This window comes from Aythya marila (assembly GCF_965140915.1).
Source record: "Aythya marila genome assembly, chromosome: 5".
Lineage (NCBI taxonomy): Eukaryota > Metazoa > Chordata > Aves > Anseriformes > Anatidae > Aythya > Aythya marila.
Genome location: NC_139046.1, coordinates 47,991,282 through 48,010,580, shown reverse-complemented (window position 1 = coordinate 48,010,580; position 19,299 = coordinate 47,991,282). Strand labels below are relative to the sequence as shown.

Below are 19,299 nucleotides of genomic sequence, written 5' to 3'. Positions count from 1 at the left end.
CGCCATTCCAATTTCAAATTCACATTGTATGCATGCTTTTTGTTAATTACATTTTACTGATAAAATATCAGTGGAGCGAGTACTTCACAAAATTTGAGTTTTCTAATGAGGATGCTGTCATTATGGAAATAGAGTTTGGGGACTAAAGTCCTTTTGATTACAAACAGAATATTTACTCTGAGTACATTTTGACAGTGAACCTCAGAAAACAGTTAAATGGTATTTTAGTGTTCAACATTGAGACTGTGAAGCTATGATACAGGCCATACCAGCAGTGTAAGCTTTAAATTTAATGTTTAATCACCAGAGTATGACTGAGAATATGTTCAACAGTCCTTATTCTGATTACAGATACTCTTCGTTTAATTTGTTTTAACACTGCAATATAAATATTTGATATCATCCAACCATTCCACCATCATGACTTTTATCTAGGGACTTGAGAAGAGGCTGTGGATTTTGAATAGCTTGTGACTTCTGCAGAGCATCCTTATTCATTGCTAAGTCTTAGCTTGGGAGATCTGTTTCTGGGTCATGTGCAGCTGCAGCCAGCCACTGGTGGGTTGGCCCGGCTGGAGTGGAGCTCAGCTGGAGTATGGAGAGGAAACTCTCTAGGTGAGGAGAAGACGCAAAGGTAACATGTTGAAGTAGCGAAGAGAGAAATGATGGAGAATGAAGCCCTTTGCAGGCCTAAGCCTTTGGCTTCCCTCTTTGCTGATCAAGTTGATGTTCAGTTTCTTCATCAGCTGTAAAAATCCCAGTCAGGCTGAAGGCTGAAAGTCTGTGATGTTCACTTAGGTGTAAAAGACAGTGTTACTTGCCCCTTCTTGTGAAATATCCCAAGAGCCTCCTTTAAGAATTTTTATAGTAAGAGATCTGGAGCAATTTTCGTGGTAGCTCAAGGAATCACTGACGACTGCATTATATGCTAGCTCTTTAACCAAAAAAAAAAAAAATAAAAATAGACTAGACCTAAACTAGGTGCATAATTAAATAACTTGATGTAAGAATTTACTGGGCACAAAAAAGTTTTTGTCATGTCAAAAGTGTGTTTGGGTTCCAATAACCTGTTTTTAAAGGAGGGCTGATGGCAGAAACTGTGATGTGCAGTCACTGTTAGTGATATATGTTGACATTCCTCATGCATATTTTGAAAGTAGGTTTTCCAGTGAAGGGGATTAATGTGAGTAGAGTACATCACAGTTGGGTTAACACTAGTGGTGTGGTTAAAATTGGTGTATGCTAATATTTTCCCCTTTTCACACTATTTTCAAATGTTTTTATGACCACTGTAACATACAGGGATTTTTTTTTTTTCTTTTCATTTAATTTAAAAGAGTGCATGGAGTTCCTCCAGTGTGTTGCTGTCCTTACAAAGTTATGGACCTGCAAGTTTCCAACCTGAGTCTGCCCTGCTGCTACCCAGCCTGCCTGGTGCTACTCGCCTCTTCTACCTAAGCGTTTGGGGAGGGACTGTCAAAGGACCTGACCTGATGGCAAATGGAGTATAACAGAACTTGTGCCACTTGCCAACCACCAGGTTATCCCCAGGACATGTGCTTGTAGCTTTGATACTAGCAGTAAGAGTAAATTTTGAACGGGCAGGTCACTGACCTTCCAGCAGCTCTTTTAGACCACCTGATTTTGAATTAGGTTCCCCTTACAGCATGCAATCGCTGTAGCAAGCTCAGTAATTTGGCCCATTAATTTAGTCTAGCCTGTATACATCTGTAGCCATTATTACTGAAAATAGACTTTTAAGTACATTATAAATGATTGTAGCTGTATGAAACATTGTCTTTCTTAAAATATAACTGTCTATCCAATTAGACAATATACTCACAGGACATGACTTTGGTGTGGTGTATTGTTATTAGTTTTGTTATTATATATCACTTTAATCAGATAGCAGAATGATCCTATCATCAGTGCAGTGGACTGTACTGTCTTCTCCAGGAAATATTAAGATAGGATTTCCAGAAGCATGTTATAGCCTGAAAAACATAAGCAAGATGACAATACCCTTTCCTACTACTGATAGTCATGTATCCATTTCTTACATGTCTTTTCCTAGGAGGGGAAAAAAAGAAATGTAACTGCTGATCAATTCATTTTTTAAAACTTTATCCTTGGTTTTGTTTTATATATTTTACAGTGAGAAAGTCTGTGTCTTAACTCCCAGTGGCTGGGATTGCTGTGGAAGCCACTAGCAGTTTTCATACAAAAGTTGATGTCTACCCAAAGGGGGTACTCATTCTGCAGCTCAGCAATTGTCCCTCTCCTGTTTGTGTTAGACCTGAAAAAGCTAAAAAATTTACAATGAAACGTTTTTTGGTAGACAGAGCTTGTCTACCTGTCTGCTGCAGGCCATTGGGGTTTACCAGCATGTGGTTCATACTAGGGTCAGCAGTGGGCTCCTGAGATGAGGCAACTAGACAAGGCCCCTCAAGTGGAGAGACCTATCTGTTTTTTTGCTCAGCCTACTGTCCTAGGGGAGCAGGGAGTGGCTTACAGGGCTTCACTGTTTCAAAATACATTTAATTAAGGCTTGGTTTAGTTTCACTGAACTTCAGTGGTTTAAGTGCCTAAGTAGTGAGTGAACGGCCGTTCTGGAAGGCCCTTCTTTCCTCATGGCTCAACCATCTTCTGTCAGGGCAAGCTGCTCTCTTTTGTCTTATCTCTAAAATGTGTCTAAAACCTGTTGGGGAAGTCAGCATCCCACAGAAATTTCACACAGAAACTTCACACTCCTTTCTTTGTTCCAGACCCATTGTGGCCACGTGGATTTGTCTGCCCACCACTGGTGTGCTGAGGCCCATTGGGACGGAGGAGCAGCCTACAAGCTCATACCGCCATTTTGGGTGTGAGGTAAGGCTGTGTGGGAGGGAGAGGTCGCTTTCACCACCCACAGGAGGAGGGATCTCAAGGTCAGGACTGAATGCCGCTTTTGGCATGTCATCCCACAGAAGGGGTCTAGTGCCTGTGGGTACTGCTTTTTCTGGTTTATTTCCTCTGACCATGAGTCTGAGGTGCCTCAGTGTTTGTCCTCTGATGTCTGTAGTTGAGCGGTTATCTGTGCTTCGCAAGTACAGTGAGCACCACCTGCAAAACTGAACTCAGCATACAATTTTTCACCTGATGAAAATGCATTACAGAAGAAAAACATGCTTATTTTGATTGCTCCTGCTGCATGAACCAGAAAATTGTGCTTCACCTTTCAGTCAGCATAGCATTTACCTGTTAGCAAAGATTACCCCTAAACAAATATTTGGAAATGTTATAATGGAAGAACTTGGCTTTTAACAAATTCTGGCTTTCACTCTGGTCTTTGCCCTTCTGTGTTTGGGTTTGAAAAGCGAAGTTTTTATGACTGCTATGACTGCTGCTTAGCTCGTCAGTCATCTGTGAGATGAATGTACAGGATAAAGCAATGTGAAATTTTTAGATTTCAAAACCTGTGAGAAACATTTGAGGAACAAAAGTGTTTATTTTGTATATTTTGAGATCCTCAGCCGGTGTCAGCAGCTCAGCTGAAGCCAGTTATTTATACCACCTCAGAACTGACTTCAAAATCACAAACAGTAATGCAAAGAGCAGGCACAGTGAAACAGCTTTTAAATGCCTCATAGAAGAGAGTATATACCAAGGTTTCTAAAAGATCAATACTACAGAAAACAGCTGGAGGTAGTATTTTTCCTTTTTTATGCTTCTCCTTTCTCCCATTCCCTCTCCTGTAGTATCCCAATAGTCCTGTATCCCTCAGTTTTCTCCTGAGAAGTGATACCTCACACTGTGGTGGGAATGTGATGGCTGGTATCCCACAGAGTTGGATCATAGGTTTATCAGAGTTTCTTTCGTTTCCAGTGGATTATGTTTCTAAACCTAAATGCCTGTATTACAGAAGTTATCTCGTGTCTCATGGCTTCTCTGCCTTTCCTTCTACTGAGGACATGATCTTATTTTTTAATGAGTTCCAGAGATAAAAATGTTCAGTATGTTTCAAAGGCAGAAAAAAAGAGAGAGTAGCCTTTTTTAAAGTTCAAATGAAAACGTAAACATTTACTTGAAATTCTCTCTGTTGTGGTAATCTACTGATTTGATACGCCTTTATCTTCTGTGAACAAAGGTGGACTGAAACTTTGAGGATTATTATGAAACTTACCTCATGTGAGACATCACATTGACTAAGACGGTGTAAAACTCCATGACATTAAACTCACCAAACTACATTTTTATTCTATTTTTTTGCAAACCTTCTTACCTGTCAAACCATGGGATGAGAATACAATCCTAGTTATGCTGAACCTAGCAGTTAAGCAGTGTTCCTTGCTCTCTGTAATACATTTGCAGCAGAAGATACATACTGATGTTTTTGTACAGTTTGTTCATACTTAATAATTTTATTCAGAGTAACAGAATATCCCATACTATAGAATGGTGAGTAGTAGTATGTTCATTATATGCAGGTTTATTCATACCTGAGATTCTGTAATTTTAAACCTAGACTGAAAACAGTATTATCCTGAGGTTCTCACAAATCCATGTTTCCTTCTTGGTTATTTGGAAGCATAAAGTGGTCCCATGAAGCATAGGCTATTTAACGTCTTTCCACAATTTATGTTGCTTATTGGTATAACCATTAATCCAAGTCTTGCTCCACAATGTTGTTGTGAAATATTTTATTCTTATTTTTTTCCTCATGTCTAATCAAGCCCACTGTACTTACAGCATTTTCATTTCACTACAGCTGAGTTGTTTATGAAACTGCTTACCAGTATTTGAATTTATCTCCAGTTCTGTCAAATCTTGCTTTGAAAACTTTTAAACCTTTTTTTTTTAATTATTATTATTATTATTTTACTTTTTACTTTTTTTTTTCTTTTTTTTTTTCTTGCTGATAGTTTTTGGTTATCAGTTTGGAAAGTTTGGATTTATTTTTTTTAGAAACAGTTTATCATATTGTAATCTCTCAGTTAATAACTATTATTAATAAATAATATTTTAGTAAGGCTGTAGAGTGAACGTATTCCATATGCAAAATTGTAAATATATCATCTCTGAAAGGCTCTAGTTCAATTGGTGACCAAAAGAGCAAGCAAGATTTTCCAGAGCCTTGTGTATTTAGAAAAACAGTCCTGTAGCCACAAAAGTGTGTTGTAGTGGACCTGTGTATGTAGGGGTTATTTGGTTAGTGTTTACTTTTTCTTTCAGACTTTTTAGAGTGATTGTAAAGTCTCTGCCACTGGACACTTCTAAGAACAAGTAAGAGATATCTGTCAGCAAACACCTAGGTCTACTCTATCTTGCTTTGGGACAGAGAATGTCCTATGTACCTTCTTGATGATGTCCTTTTGGCCCTAATTTACCTGGTGTTCTGATCTGCCTGAGGTGGTCAGCTCGAAGCTTGTTGGAAAATAGTTTATGAAGCTGAGAATGTGTAACTGAATATTTATTTTTCCTGAATAATTGTTTTCACTGAATGTTACGTACTAGTTTTTTGTACTGATGATAATCAGTTAATTGTTTCTCTAAAATTTCTTCATTAAATCATCCATGTGTGGGGAAGACCAAAATAATTCGTTAATGTACAGAACTTTGCTCCAAACACATGTAGCCTCTGGTGTTGGGGTGTGCCAGTACTGGCTACAATGCCAGGGAGAGCTGGTAGTCTGAAACAGGGGTGTGTAAATTCCTGCTTTAATTTCTGAATATGGATCATTTAATTAATGGACTGGCTGACAATGGCGACATGCCTTTAACGCAGTCTTTCTTAAGAAGGACAGAATATGGCAAATTCCTGATGCTGAATTATAATGCTTAAAGAAGGCCCACTGTACTGCTAAAGAAATATTCTAGGTTCAGTAATTAGCTGTTCAGTCTGATGAAGGCTGAAAGAATGTCTGGTTTCCCTGGCTGGAGCTGCTCACAGGTTGGTACTGTCACTTCTGGCGATGCAGAAACTCACTGGAATTCTAGAACTTACCTTTCCACAGACTTCTCTTCCATTGCAAAGGTCATTGTGGTTTCTTAGGTTGTAATGGAACGTGTTGCCCCAAGGTTCAGTCAGTGAGGTCTCCTCTAAGTAATGTAGTTAAGGCGGTTTGTTCTTTGTAAGATGTTTTGGTTTAGTAACTGTGAAGAAAATAGAGTGCAGTGGTCTTAAAAAAAAAAAAAAAAAAAAAAAAAAAAAAAAAAAAGGTTTTAGTGGCCTAAAAACAATTTTTTCTAATCTCTTGAAAAAGTTTAAAATAAACGTGTTTCAAAAGCAGTGAAAATAAAACTCTGTGTAGGCTGTTGATGGCTACACAGATTGGGAACGTTTTCCCTTTTGTTTATTATTGCATTCCATGCCACGGTAATGACAATAATCCTAAAATCATGCATCAGTAATGCACAAGATTTGTCTGTAGTTCATTTGAACTCAAGATCAGAGAACAAAAGAAGAGCTTCTGCTGACTTTTAGTTCTACCAAAGTAAATGTTATTTTTGTTCTACTGACACATTCCTGAAAAGAAGTTACAAACAAAATTAGGTTGGTTCATTATAGGACTTCAGAAAATATATTATGGTAAAAGAAATACAAAAGTTAGATTTTACTTTCAGTCTTATCCAGTCACTTCACATCTGCTTTCTCCCTTGCCAGTGTTTTATTTCTTATTTACTTGGTTGCATTCCAGAGTTGCTGTGGAGATTGGTGTTGTAAATGTCATTGGTGGCCATGTGATAAGGAAAGTGTAACTTACCGAAGGCTTTAGTAAAAGGATTCTCCCTCTGTTAACAGAAATTTAACATGCAGTTGAAAGTAGAGGCTGTAAAAATCTGGACAAGTATGGGAAAGAGGCAGCTGTCACTGAGCTGGGCGTGCATGGAAAGAGTAAGGCTGGTGTACCTGCAGGACCATCCTTGAGCTAGGGGAGCCAAATAGAAATGAAAGTCAAACATTATTATCCCATGACCTTTCCAAGTTTCTTCTGACCTAAGTTGTGCAGGAAGAAAGGGAGTTTGTATCTATCCTACACTTACATTGGACCTGGGTATAGGGATTGTCATCAGCGCTGGCTGTCCCGTGGTAAGCAACAATTCAAATCTGTCATAAATATATCCATCATTTTAGCACTAAATATAGATGATCAGTCTCCTAATAGGGGCCTATAGAGAGAGGGGATTAGGTTATATAGGTTTGAAATGTCAGAGATAATAATATACTTGGGATTTGAGAGAAATATAGGCAAAACCACAAAAGTCACATCTTTCCATGTATCTGTATCATAAAACTCCATCATCCGTTGGTCCATCAACAGCAGAAGGCTTTGCAGAGGTGTTGATAACATTGTTTAAAGCAGGTAACTGAATTCTTGAGTTTTATATCCTGCCTGCTCAGCAGCTGTCACACCAACAGCTCGGGTGCTTCTGCACTGGATATGCTGTGGGGGAAAGAGAAAGGGGCAGGGAAAGGAAGCTGTTGTAAAGTCCTGTGAGTCTGTAAAGCTTGTGAATCTGGGCTCTAGCTGATACACCTGTGAGCAGGTAGTGCATTACTGTATCTTGCACAAATGTAGCTCATGTATAACCAGTTGCTGTTTGTAGCCGACTCAAAGAAGCTCCTTACTGGTAGTTTTTAGTATGCTTTTTCCATATACTTTCTATATTATACGTGTATATATTTTTATACTATAGTATACACGTATATTTTTTGGATAATGAATTTCCAAAAACTGGTGCCACAGGCAGGCGTGGGAGTAGACAGTACCATCAAGTTCAAAATGGGATTAGATAAATTCATGGACTACAGCTCCCTGTGCAGATGCTAACTGGACTGGACAGGGCTATGCCCTCTAACTTCCCTCCTACGATTTTGGGTTCTCACGGAGTCAGAGGGGGAAGATGACAGGAGGTAACCAGGTTTACTCGAGTTTCCTCTTGTCATCATCAGAGGAAGGATACTGAGCTAAATAATTGTTGTGCTGACCACAGGCTCATTTTTTTTTTTTTTTTTTTTTTTTTTTTACTTTTTCTCTAAATATTGATCTCATTAGAGAGGACAAAGAGTGAATGTCCTAGAGAGGTTATTTCTCTTGCTTGGGTTTATTAATCGAGACTCGCTGCATCAGATATAATATACATCTTAGAGGCAAGATAAGTTCCCAAATGAGCATGCATTCAAAGGGACTTTGGGGTCACTGAGACACTCTGGCCTATTCTGCCCAATCTCTGTTTTGTATATATACATATATATAATGTGTATGTGCATATTTATGTTTGCTATATATAACATTTAGTAGTGGTTGCATTACTTGTCATTGCAATAGAATCCGTCCTGACTTCTATGTATTTTCTTCTAGTTTTTCAGCTGATGGTTAATGAAATGCTTCTCTTTTTTTTATTGTTGTACATGGCTAGTCACCTGTACCATCAGATTTTACTCTTGTTCATTAGCAGGGAAGCTAATTAGTTAAGACAGAATGGAAAAGGCAAGCCTCAGTGCTACAGCAACTTGTATACATTCACTAAGGGTTTGTCATCAAGAATCTTTTCACTAATAAAACAATGATCGTTTGATCATTGTGATTGTTATACATTGCAGATGGCAGGAGATATACATTTAAAATGGCTACTAAACAGCCACTTGCAAAGCACTTTCCAAGAAAATGAACATCATAAAAAAATAGATTCTGCTAAGACTCTTTAGAATGTGTGACTTGTTTGAGGCTTGGTAGATAATTCATTTAGCAATATGCTGAATGCCAGTGTTATTTTCTAGTAGCTGCAGTTATTTTGGGGGTGACCAGTAGATTGGAACATTTTGTAGTGTAAGGTTTATAGTTCGTGACTACTGAGAAAAAGCTTGAAGGGTAGCTGAAATGCCAAGTGTGTACGCAAAGCTTCTAATAAAGGTAAGAGCTGGGCCTTGTAATGGTGCAAAAAAGATTTCCACTAATGCTGTTTACCTGTAGGACCGGGTTAAATTCGGAGCACTCGGATCCACTTCAGCTTTGTAGTCCTTTGCTCAGCATGGCAAGGAAACCTGGCCAATGGTGGCAAGAAGAATGCAGCCAGCATGATGTTTATTGGAAGACACTGTATTTGGGGAGAGCAGAAACTGAAATTTTCTTTTATTTATGAAACAATGGGTCAGCGTACAGATGAGTAGCAAATTTTCAGAGCATCTAGTTAGGAGCTCTAAAAGTAAACCTTAATAGGGAATAGTTTCCCCATTAGTTACTGAATTATTTATTGGGGAAACTCAGTAACCTATTAATTGAAAACATTACAATTCAAATGGGACTTGTACTGTTTTAAAGCTACTCAAAATATTGTTTGCAAATTGAATGATAGATAATAAGCATAATTATCCTGTTTACTAATTACGATGTTAATACGTCATTAACATCTGATTTTCTTAGCATTTAGTGATGATACTTAATTCAGGTTGCTTACTATTGTGTTTACATTTATTGGTACCAATGAGGCACAAAAGATCCTCGTGATTTTTTCCTCTGAAGATTTTTCTGAAAAATATTGCTGTACTTGCAGCCCTTATTGTTTTTCTCCACCATATCTTTTACTTGTTTTTCTGTTTCCTACTAAAAATTAAATAAGTAATTATGATTTCAATCCCTGTAATATCCATGCAAGTGTTCTATGAAATTTATGTTCAGAGAGTGTTCTCTGTACTCCTTTCTAGGGCCATATTAATTTCTTCCACTTTGTCTGTGGTGGGTAATATTATTAAAATCTTTCAAAATACCTATAAGAAAGCATAATGATATGACTCACTGGAGCTGAGGTGCTGTGTAGCTAACATCTGTGCCCATTGCCCTGTTGGAATGAAGGTGAAGTGGTGGTGGGAGGTGGACAGGGAGACACAGAGAAGATTTGTAGCACAAGGTATGTTCAAACTGGAACCAGGAAGGTGGGACAGTTAATATGGTACCAAAACAGACCTTGGAGCAGATTGCCTTGGATAAGTTAGTCACGTGTTTTTGCCATGATGCTCATTTTACCTCTCCCAGTTGAAGCTGTAGGCCATAATCTTACTGAGGCAGTGATGTGTTATCTCCACAAAGATTCTGAAGGATTTGTGCTCCCGGATTGTGTTCATGGAACCTGTGCTGACTGTGGGTGACCAGCAGCATCCTGTGGCAGAGTTCGTCAGCTTCTCATACTTTGTTGTCTGTTTTGGGTTTGCAAGATTCATTTGCTATTTCTAACTCCTTTTATTAGGGGGGGTAGTACTCTGATTTCTCCAGGCACTCATAATGATACACCTCTCTTAGTAAACTTTCCCCGGGCTTGAAAAGTTATAATTTCTTGTTATTGTTACATGCATGCCAGCTGGTCATTTTTTTCTGTATCTTTTTTTAATTCCACCCTAACCCTTTCAGGACTGGGAGGAAGCACAAGGAGATGGGAAAAAATGCCAGAATCTGCATTTCATGGATTGATAATGTGGTTTACTACCTTTTATTTTGTTATTTATTTATTAATATCCTAGTTATTCTTGTGAATGTGGCACGTAAAGCTGATATCTGCAAAGTACTGTCTTTCTTGAATGGTGGTAATTAGCTCAATTTTCATTTTAGTATGCATAGAACTGTTTTTGACCATGTCACTTTATATTTATCAACTTCATATTCATTTTGCCATTTTCTTACCCGGTCATCACTTTCCCCTGCTGCTCCCTGCAGCCAGGTTCTGTCCTCCCTTCAGACTAGATCTTATTGAACATTAAGATGGAAACACTCTGAAAATGAGGAAAGTTTTACTACTATCACTGCTCTGTGGGCAGTGATTCCTTGCCTGTAGGAAGTACGACCCAGTGCTGTCCCTTGGAGGAAGAGCTCTCCTGGGACTTCCCCGGGCTGTTTCAGAGAGCTCAGGCTGCTCAGATCTTATTCTCTGGATTATTGCCGCCAGCAGCTTTTACAGCGATTTTGTGCTCCCTGCTTTTGTTTATTTTCTTCATGAAGCCTGCAAAGCAAACACAGTCATGTAGAGATTAAAGAGTTGCTTAATGGAAGCCATATACATTTTTCAGCAAATGAGCCTTTTTGTATTTCACACGCACAAATGCGCTCTTCACAGTTCTTAATACTTTTTTTTTTTCTTTCTTTCTTTCTTTTTAAGTCTGTGGTGTGCCTTGGAGGTGTAGCTTAGGTCGGGGTGACACTGTGCAACGTTAGCTTTGCTTAATTCCCGACAGACATACACCTTGTATTTTCATTGGGGGAGAAGGGGACGTCTGGTTCTGTTTAAGATTGCATTTTAATGAGAATACTCTGTTTCTCAGGGTAAAGATCATTTAAACAGAGCTTACAGCCATGTGCATATGAATATTTGCATTCACTTAACAGGCTACATGGCCGTATACTACTTTGGGGCATATCAGCATTTATTTTTTCTGCATGGAAGGTCAGTTCTCCATATAGCAATCTACATATTTGTAGAGCAGATTTAGTGATCTGTAGTAGCCAAGTGCCTTTTTATAGATGTATATGACCTTTTCTATACCTGATTTGTTTTCGATATATTTTCATAGTATTATATTATTTCATTGTATTTATGAAGATAAACAAATTTGTGGATAACAACACAACTCAGATGAACAATAAATGGGCAAATCTGCCCATCTGCGTACGGGCAGATAAAAGCAGGGAAGGGAACAAGCTGTGAATAGAAGAAACATATGACAAAATGCTGCCTGACCCCTATTTGAAAATTAGGGGACACTCTAAATGTTTTCTTTAATTGTATTTATGATTTCTATTTAAAAAAAAAATCCCCCATGAAAATAATAGCTGATGTTCTGTGCAGTGCATCCTTAATGGAATGGCCCAACAAATAAACCAATTGATGCCTGGTGTAACCTTATTTATTGTAATATGTTATATGAGCAAGGCATGTATACCCATGGCTCAGATACTTCGTTGGTCCATGTAGTTCTAGTAATGCGCTAAATACCTGTATGGGGATTCAGAGCAGTGACAACACTTCTCACTGTTCTGCAGAACTGATGGCAGCAGACCTTCAATGTAGCACTTTGATCATGGATGGGCCAAGGTGTTGCAAAAACCGGTAAGTCTAATCTTACTGAATACTCTTCAATGTACATAGAGCTAATCCCATTTAGGTAGTTCAAAACATTCACTTGAAGGTTACCTGCTATACCTACTTACTCTCTTTTATATTGTTCATTGTAAACCACATTCATCTCGTTACAAGGTTTGTGTTAAGAAAACACAGGTATTACTATGTATTTCTATTTCCTTTAAATATTGCTGGCATGATATAAACTTGATTATTTCTTCTTAGAATGGAAAACATTTTTCTTAACCAAATTTTTAACCCTACCCACCAAATACAAACCATCCCGTCTGCTCTTGCATCAGCCTAAACTCACTGCCAGTAAACTGAACGGGCATGGGGATAGGTTGGTGGACCCACTCACCCCTCTGGAGCTGCTGGCAAGCTGCATAATGGACCTCTGGGCAGCCCAGCTCTCCTTGCACCACACTTGGCCACGGCTCTGTTTTCTCCTTTTGTCGTTGCTTCCCATTTCATCTCTTTTTACTTATCATGTAGCTCAGCCAGGAAAGTTAATAAAATCCTGTCTTTTGCAAACATTCCTGTCTTTAGAGAAGGATGAAGGAACAAAGGCTACAGGTGTCCACAGTGGTTTGTGATTTGTAACTGGGGGAAATCTCTCCTTTCTGTTGTCACAACAGTAACAAATGTTTCCACAACAGAATGATGGTTGTTTAGATGGTACATGTAAATAAAACAGAACCACACAGAATGCTGAAAGCATGGCAGATATGGTGCTCTCCTATCTTGAGCACATAAAAGCTGTTTCTTCCTTTTAGATAATCATAGTCTGTGGATTTCATTCACTTCTCGAACAATTTGTTTCTTTTTGGTCAACAGCTAACAATCAATAGGCTTTCCTTTGAGTTTAGACTCAAAGTCCAGTTATACATGCAGGTAGCAATTGGGTGCAAGTACTTGTGTGAATCTATGTTTCGAACTGTTTCATCTCATAGAACAAAAGTTGAAATTTGACAATTTTGACTTTATTGACTTGGACATGTTAGATGAATTACATGAAAAGTTACATCCAAGGTGAGCATCTTCTGGCTTTTTGAAAGGCTTTCATTATTTATTATTTATTGTGGATTTTGCAGTATTTGGGAAATGAAATAATTATGAGCCATGAACTGAGGATTACATTTTTTTCTTTCATCCTTGATTGCTTATGATTTGCAGTAATACTTATCACTTTAATTATATTGGCATTTTATGTTTAGATAAGCATAGGAAGGAGGTAGTTTTTTTCTGTGACTGAACTTTTTTTTTTTTTTTTTTTTTTTAACCTCCTACAAATAGGTAACAAAAATGCAGCATTCACTTCTGGTTGTTCTTTTATTATCATAAACTAAAAATTTAAGCTGCCTGAAATAAGTTATTCTGTATGTTTCTTTATGTGGCATGGCTTTCCTAGTAACCTGAGTCTCCTTACACTTATGTTTAGGGTTGGAAAAAATCATTTTAGAAGACTGGAACATAGGCATTGAATAGTTTACACAGAAGCTGTTAGCAAGGCTTCCACATTTTTATGGGGTAGAGAAGGTCTGTTGGCAGCATACTTTTTATTCGTGATCTTGACTTTAATGTTCAGCTAGAATATTGCATATATTGCAATTGTTTTAGTGGCTATGGACTGTCACTTAACAAAATGCCAGAGAAAAAAATTGCTTCCCGTGGTCTCTTCCTGAGTTCTCCTTAGCTGATGACATACTCACAGGCGTCAAGAATAATTGTTATGGGTTCAACCTCGCTCTTCTTCAGGTGGTTGTCAGTCCACCTGTGTGTATGTGACACAACTGCTATTTAAGTATCTTGCAAACTCTTCTGATCCTGACTTTGTGTTTTCCCTAGAGGGACCCTTTTAATGAAGGTTATATTGCGCTAAATAATCTATTACAGAAGCCAGCAGTCATGAGTGGTATGCTCTGAATTTGTGGCTGTCCCACTTTATGAGGCAAAGAGGAGGAGGGAAATCTAGCAAGCGGCTGCCCTAAGGGCTTCTGCTGAAGTTCCTGTACTTGGGAAACCTCTGGTGTCAAGCAGCACAATGACAGGTCAGATTAGAAGTGCAGTGTGACTGTTTGGGCAGCAGTACTGCCCAGAAGTGTTTTGTGTTTGAGTAGGATTTTTGCCTTGTCCTATTTAAAGACCCTGACTATGTTTTCTGCTTAAAAGTGGGGAGTGTTATGGCAGACCTGAATTCTGCCTAAATCACATTCAGCTTATTCTGAGATAGCGAAGTTTGAAATTTCTCAGATCACAATAGATTTATATCTACTCATGCTGAGTAAACTCTGAAACTCAGGTTTCAGACATCAAGTATGTAGATCCTGTCTCTTGCTGTCACAAGAAGCCTTTTGCCTTGTGCTCACACTGTAGCACCATAGACCCCATTGGCTTCTAAAAGTAAGTGGTCATGAACTTCTGGCCAACTGTGCCCAGCGTGCGTGGCTGCAGAGCAGAGGCCAAGAGGCCAAGCATGTCCCTGAGCTTCAGCAAGGGATTAGCATACACTATTAACTTCACCCATGCACTACTCCTGCATTATGCATGGCTTTTTGTGCTAGAGAATGAGGTGTTTGGAGATCTGCAGTTCGCATGCAGGTCAGAGCTATTAAGTGAGGTCTACCAACTGCTCAATTTGCTAAATATTTTAGAAATGGATTTAATAAGGACCAGTAAAATGAAGTCAACCTTTGCACCTTGTCCTCCCCTCTTCTCCAAGTGCAGGGAGAGTTAGAAGTTTGATGCCTGGGTGAGCAGGGATGACTTGTGGGGGGTTGTCTTGTTAATATCTGCTTTGCACCAACTTGGGACATCCCTGATTTTGTGCTAATCTGCCTCATTTTAATATGTTGTGTTGCCCAAATTCCCAGTGTTGCTTTTTTTTTTTTTTATCCAATAAAAAATGTTGAAGAGGCCATGTGTGAGAACCGTGGAGGGTTCTCTGCATTTTAGGTGTAAATGAAATTAATAGTATGTTTATATTACCTGTATTTGGACAGAAAGTAATCTTATTTTTGCTGCTAGCATGGATGTGCTGCCATAGATGGTGAATGGTCTGAAGCCACAAATCATCTGACATTTTTGAAGACCATTCCTTGCTACCACAAAAACTGTAAGCATTGAACCCATTATAGTTGGGCAGCTGAGGAAAAAAGAAAAAAAAAAAAAAAAGATTAGAGTAGTCAAGCATAGCAAAAAGAGAGTCACAAATATGTGAATTCATTCCAGTAAGTATTCAAGCAGCTGTAGGCTTCATATTTAGTTCTAAAAAGGTCCATGTGGAGTATTTTCTGCTCTGAGTTTTAAATTTATGCCCAAATATGGTCTCTTCTAATGAATAAAATAACTATTTTTCCACATCCTTGAACTGTTTTCCTGATTCTGTTCACATTTCAACCTTGCGAACAGACTTCCTTTGTTTGCTATGGCAGTATATAGTGGCAGAATTGGACAACAGGAGTCTCTCAAAATCACAGATAGCTCTTCCCTTGCTACATTCATTTTTCAGCTTGCTGCTTTGCTCTTTGGAGCTAGAATCAGATCAGGTTTGCTTATTCAGTCTCTCTCATGCAGCATTTGAATCCATCATGTACATACGTGCCAGAGATGCAAGCCTTGGCTACCAGTACACCCCGGTATCTGAGCTCTCAATTTAACATGGAAAAAAAGTGGAGAATTCAGTGTGTGTGTTTGGGGCCTATTAGTATTAAGGACATCTGGGAGTCTCTGTATTACTAGACTAATGGACTGCCTGCAGTCTTACGGTGCCTTCAGCTCTCTATAAATTACATGAATGTACTGTTAAAGCAGCAGTTAGCGCTTTCATCTAGCATAGCTGGACTGCTTTAGCCATTTTTTAACCAGGTGAAGTTTTCTGTATTCCTGTGAACTCTTCTGGTATTTACATTCTGAAGACATTCACTCAAGCTTGCTGAAGGCCTCATGTATAAATTGCCTTTGACAGAAGCTGCTGGGAACATAAGCTTTGGTGCAGATAAAGGGATCTTCACTGTTGATGACATACAGATATTTTTGTTTATGTGAATATAGATGAGGAACACTTGGTATTGTACAATAGTATTAAGATTGCAAGGGCTGCTTTTGTTTGGGAAAAATAATGACAAATTTGTGAAATGTTTCATTCTAAATTGTATTAATTAAAACATGCTTATCCTGGAGCTGAGCATTCCCATATGCTTCATTTTTGAGTGTTTCCATATAACCATTCTCTGTGCCATCTTCATAAATTCACAGAGATGGGTGTTTCTCCATAGCCATGTAGACAGCTGTGCGAAGAAGCTGGCTGGTCAGCTGGGAGCCAGGGCAGAGCCAGAAACTGGGGCTACTCTGGCACTGAAATTGTGCTGAGAGGTTAAGCACAAATATTCACTCAAGTTTGCCAATATGGTTGTATGATTTTTGGTTGGCTTGTGTTTGCGTGAGCCAGAATACTGGCAGAATAAATGCATGTTTGTATGCTGAGCAGTGTTTGGACATGCTTTATCTAGTCAGTAGCTGAATTTACTTGAACTTCGCTCTTCAGTTAAAAACTTGTACTTTCCAACGTGGGCACCTAAGCACAGAGAAATGCCCACAAGCAAGGCAATCTCCCTGTGTAGATGCTTCATTAAATGCACGTGTTACAATAGAAAAAAGAGGATGTGGAAATCTTGACACTTTCATTCTGCTAGTTATAGAAACACTGGAACATTTCTAATCTGAAAACTTGTCAGGTCAGGGGGAATGTTTGACTTGCATCGTTTTGGGAATGGTTGGCATCCTGGCCAACCTGCTTGGGGAAAGGAGCAGTGCTGAGCAGGGCAGCAAGTCCTATAAATACTGCATGGCTGCAGCTCCCTGAACCAGGGTACTGCTGCCACACTGCACAGCGTGGAAACATCAGACAGATCTCCTTGCTGCATGGCCCCATAGGTGTCATCAGCCGTAGTATTTGTCTCAGCTTTTTGGAGTTAAGGCTTGGTGCTTTTTAGGTTGATTTAATGAGGAAAATGGCTTATGTGGCTGGGCTGCCAGTCTTTTCTCCCCTCCTTAATCCTCTCCTGCTACTTTCCAATGGCTTTTGAATATTTTGCTAAATTTCAGCTGATTTGTTTAAAGTAACAGAAATCTCTTAAGGTGTTCCTGCAAATGTTATGAAAATTGGTGATTAAGTATTAGTGAGACCCACATTAGTGCTTCCATGGAGGGAAAGGCATGAGGTCAGCAGCTCCTGTCCTGCTTTGTGCGTCACCTGGGGGATAATACTTGATCCTTTGCCTAGCCAGGCATGCAGGCAACATCTGGAAGAGAAAGCTGTTGCAGCAGGAAGTGATGGGGATGTGAGAGTAACCTGGGATTTTATGGCACAGAGAATTGTTTAGGGGTGTGCCAGAAGCTCTGATGGTAGAAAGAGAAGCTTCTGCTTTACCAGTCTTAGGCTGGAGGGGAGGAAAAACAGGATCTGAAGGGATCTTGATCATTTTTGTCTGCATGTGAGTATTAAGAGGTGTGTTTTTCAGGAAGAGAAGACAACAGTTGCTTAATTTTGCAACAGTGGTGTCTTCATCCACTATGCAACCTCACCCAACCTCATTAGGAAGCCTGCATTGGCACCATTTAATTTGTTTTCTATAAATCTGCAGTATACAAAGACTCTCATTTAAAGGCCTTTCCCTAACTCTTTGAGACTGCTGTTTTTCATGTTGATTTTCTTATCCTTAGATGTAGCATTAGAGATTACTGTAAGAAGTAAATTAACAGCCGAGATACAAGTAATGGAGACATGTTGCTGGGTCATTTTTGTAAACAGAAGACTTCGGACTCCATACAGAAAAAACTGCTGCAATTCTCCATAGGAAGTGCAAAATTTCCCTTCATTGAATTTTCTTAGATTTTATTTTCTGTGGGGTATTTAGCAGCTGAATACTTAATATTTATATTGGTTTTGTTACATTCTATAACAACAAAGTCCCAAAATATTGCCTTAAAGTTCAGACTATTGCTTTATGCCTTTACTAAATCCTACCAATATCTATCTAAAATTGGCCAAGTTATAAGCCTCATAAAAAAAACTATAAAGCCATTTTTTGTAATATGCAGATGTGTCAGCATTTGTAAGCAATTTTGGAAGACTCATTTGTGATGGATGTTTTCGAGTTCCAGGTAATTCCTTATCCTCTGTCTCTATATCCATATAGAAACTGAAAGCTGGCATGTATAAGAGATGGTTCAAAAGTGGAAGCATGATTAAGAAACCTGTTAGATTAGCTGATTTTGTTTTGCTTTTAACTTGCAGATACCTTCCCTTCCATGGATTCTGGTTTTTGCCTTCTGAGAAACAGCTAGTGATCCTTCCTTCTCTACATTTCCTATGACATTCCTGATTGTGGAGATCATGTTTATATCTCTGACTCTGAAAATGCTGGGTCTACTAGGTTTCATCTCAAAAGCAGCTTATTTAGTACAAAATACAGTAGTTTGGTGTTCTATATTTAAATAGCTTTTGCTGTTTCTATAAGATAGTTGTGCAGAGTTATGCAGCTGCTGGAGAGACATTTGTAAATATTTTTTGCCTTCTTGAAACTTTTTGAATAGGTTTGTTTCAGTAAAATTTGTCAAAATCTATCTTAATTTAAAATAAAGAACATGCAGTCCAATGGTGTTCACATAATTATCCCTGAGAATTTCTGGTTTAACTTATGGTCATGTTCTGTACTTCTTCTGGAGCTACGTAATTGGTTTATATTTCTCTTGTGGCTAATTGAGAGTGCCTGTTTGGACCTCTTAGTGTAACAGGTGTAATATAATCTAATATTATTTTTTTGACGGAGTACCATGCAGTAGAGTGCGTTACCAAAAAGTTAAAGAAAAAAGTTTGTCAAACTCGCTTTCTCAATGTAGAAGTCTCTTTTTTTTCTTTTCATTTACACCTGTAAAGGGGAGAAATACATCGTAGGCAAGACTTTCTTCAGTGTGAGCTTCTACCCATCCATGAAGACAATAAATTTGAATCTAGTCATACACTTCAGTGCTCATCAGTTAGCCTGCTCTAGGTTATCCCTTACTGTGGTGGGAGTTGGACTGTGATGCTCAACCTGTCTGCTGAATTGGGGAATCTTTCTGAGGGGCTGGAAAAAGCAGACATAATTTCTGGATCTCAGCTAGACTTGGAGGAAAACAAACAAACAAACAAAAACAACAACCACCAAT

General features: G+C 38.6%; 1 protein-coding gene across 1 annotated transcript in view; it reads left to right on the top strand.

Moving 5' to 3' along the window:
• SHANK2 (SH3 and multiple ankyrin repeat domains 2) overlaps positions 1–19,299 on the top strand; it is a 348,938-nt gene that overhangs the window by 4,714 nt on the left and 324,925 nt on the right. Inside the window, exon 2 of the mRNA XM_082761588.1 lies at positions 2,766–2,868. The gene's annotated coding sequence lies outside the window, so the exon portion shown is untranslated. The remainder of the gene's footprint in view (positions 1–2,765; positions 2,869–19,299) is intronic.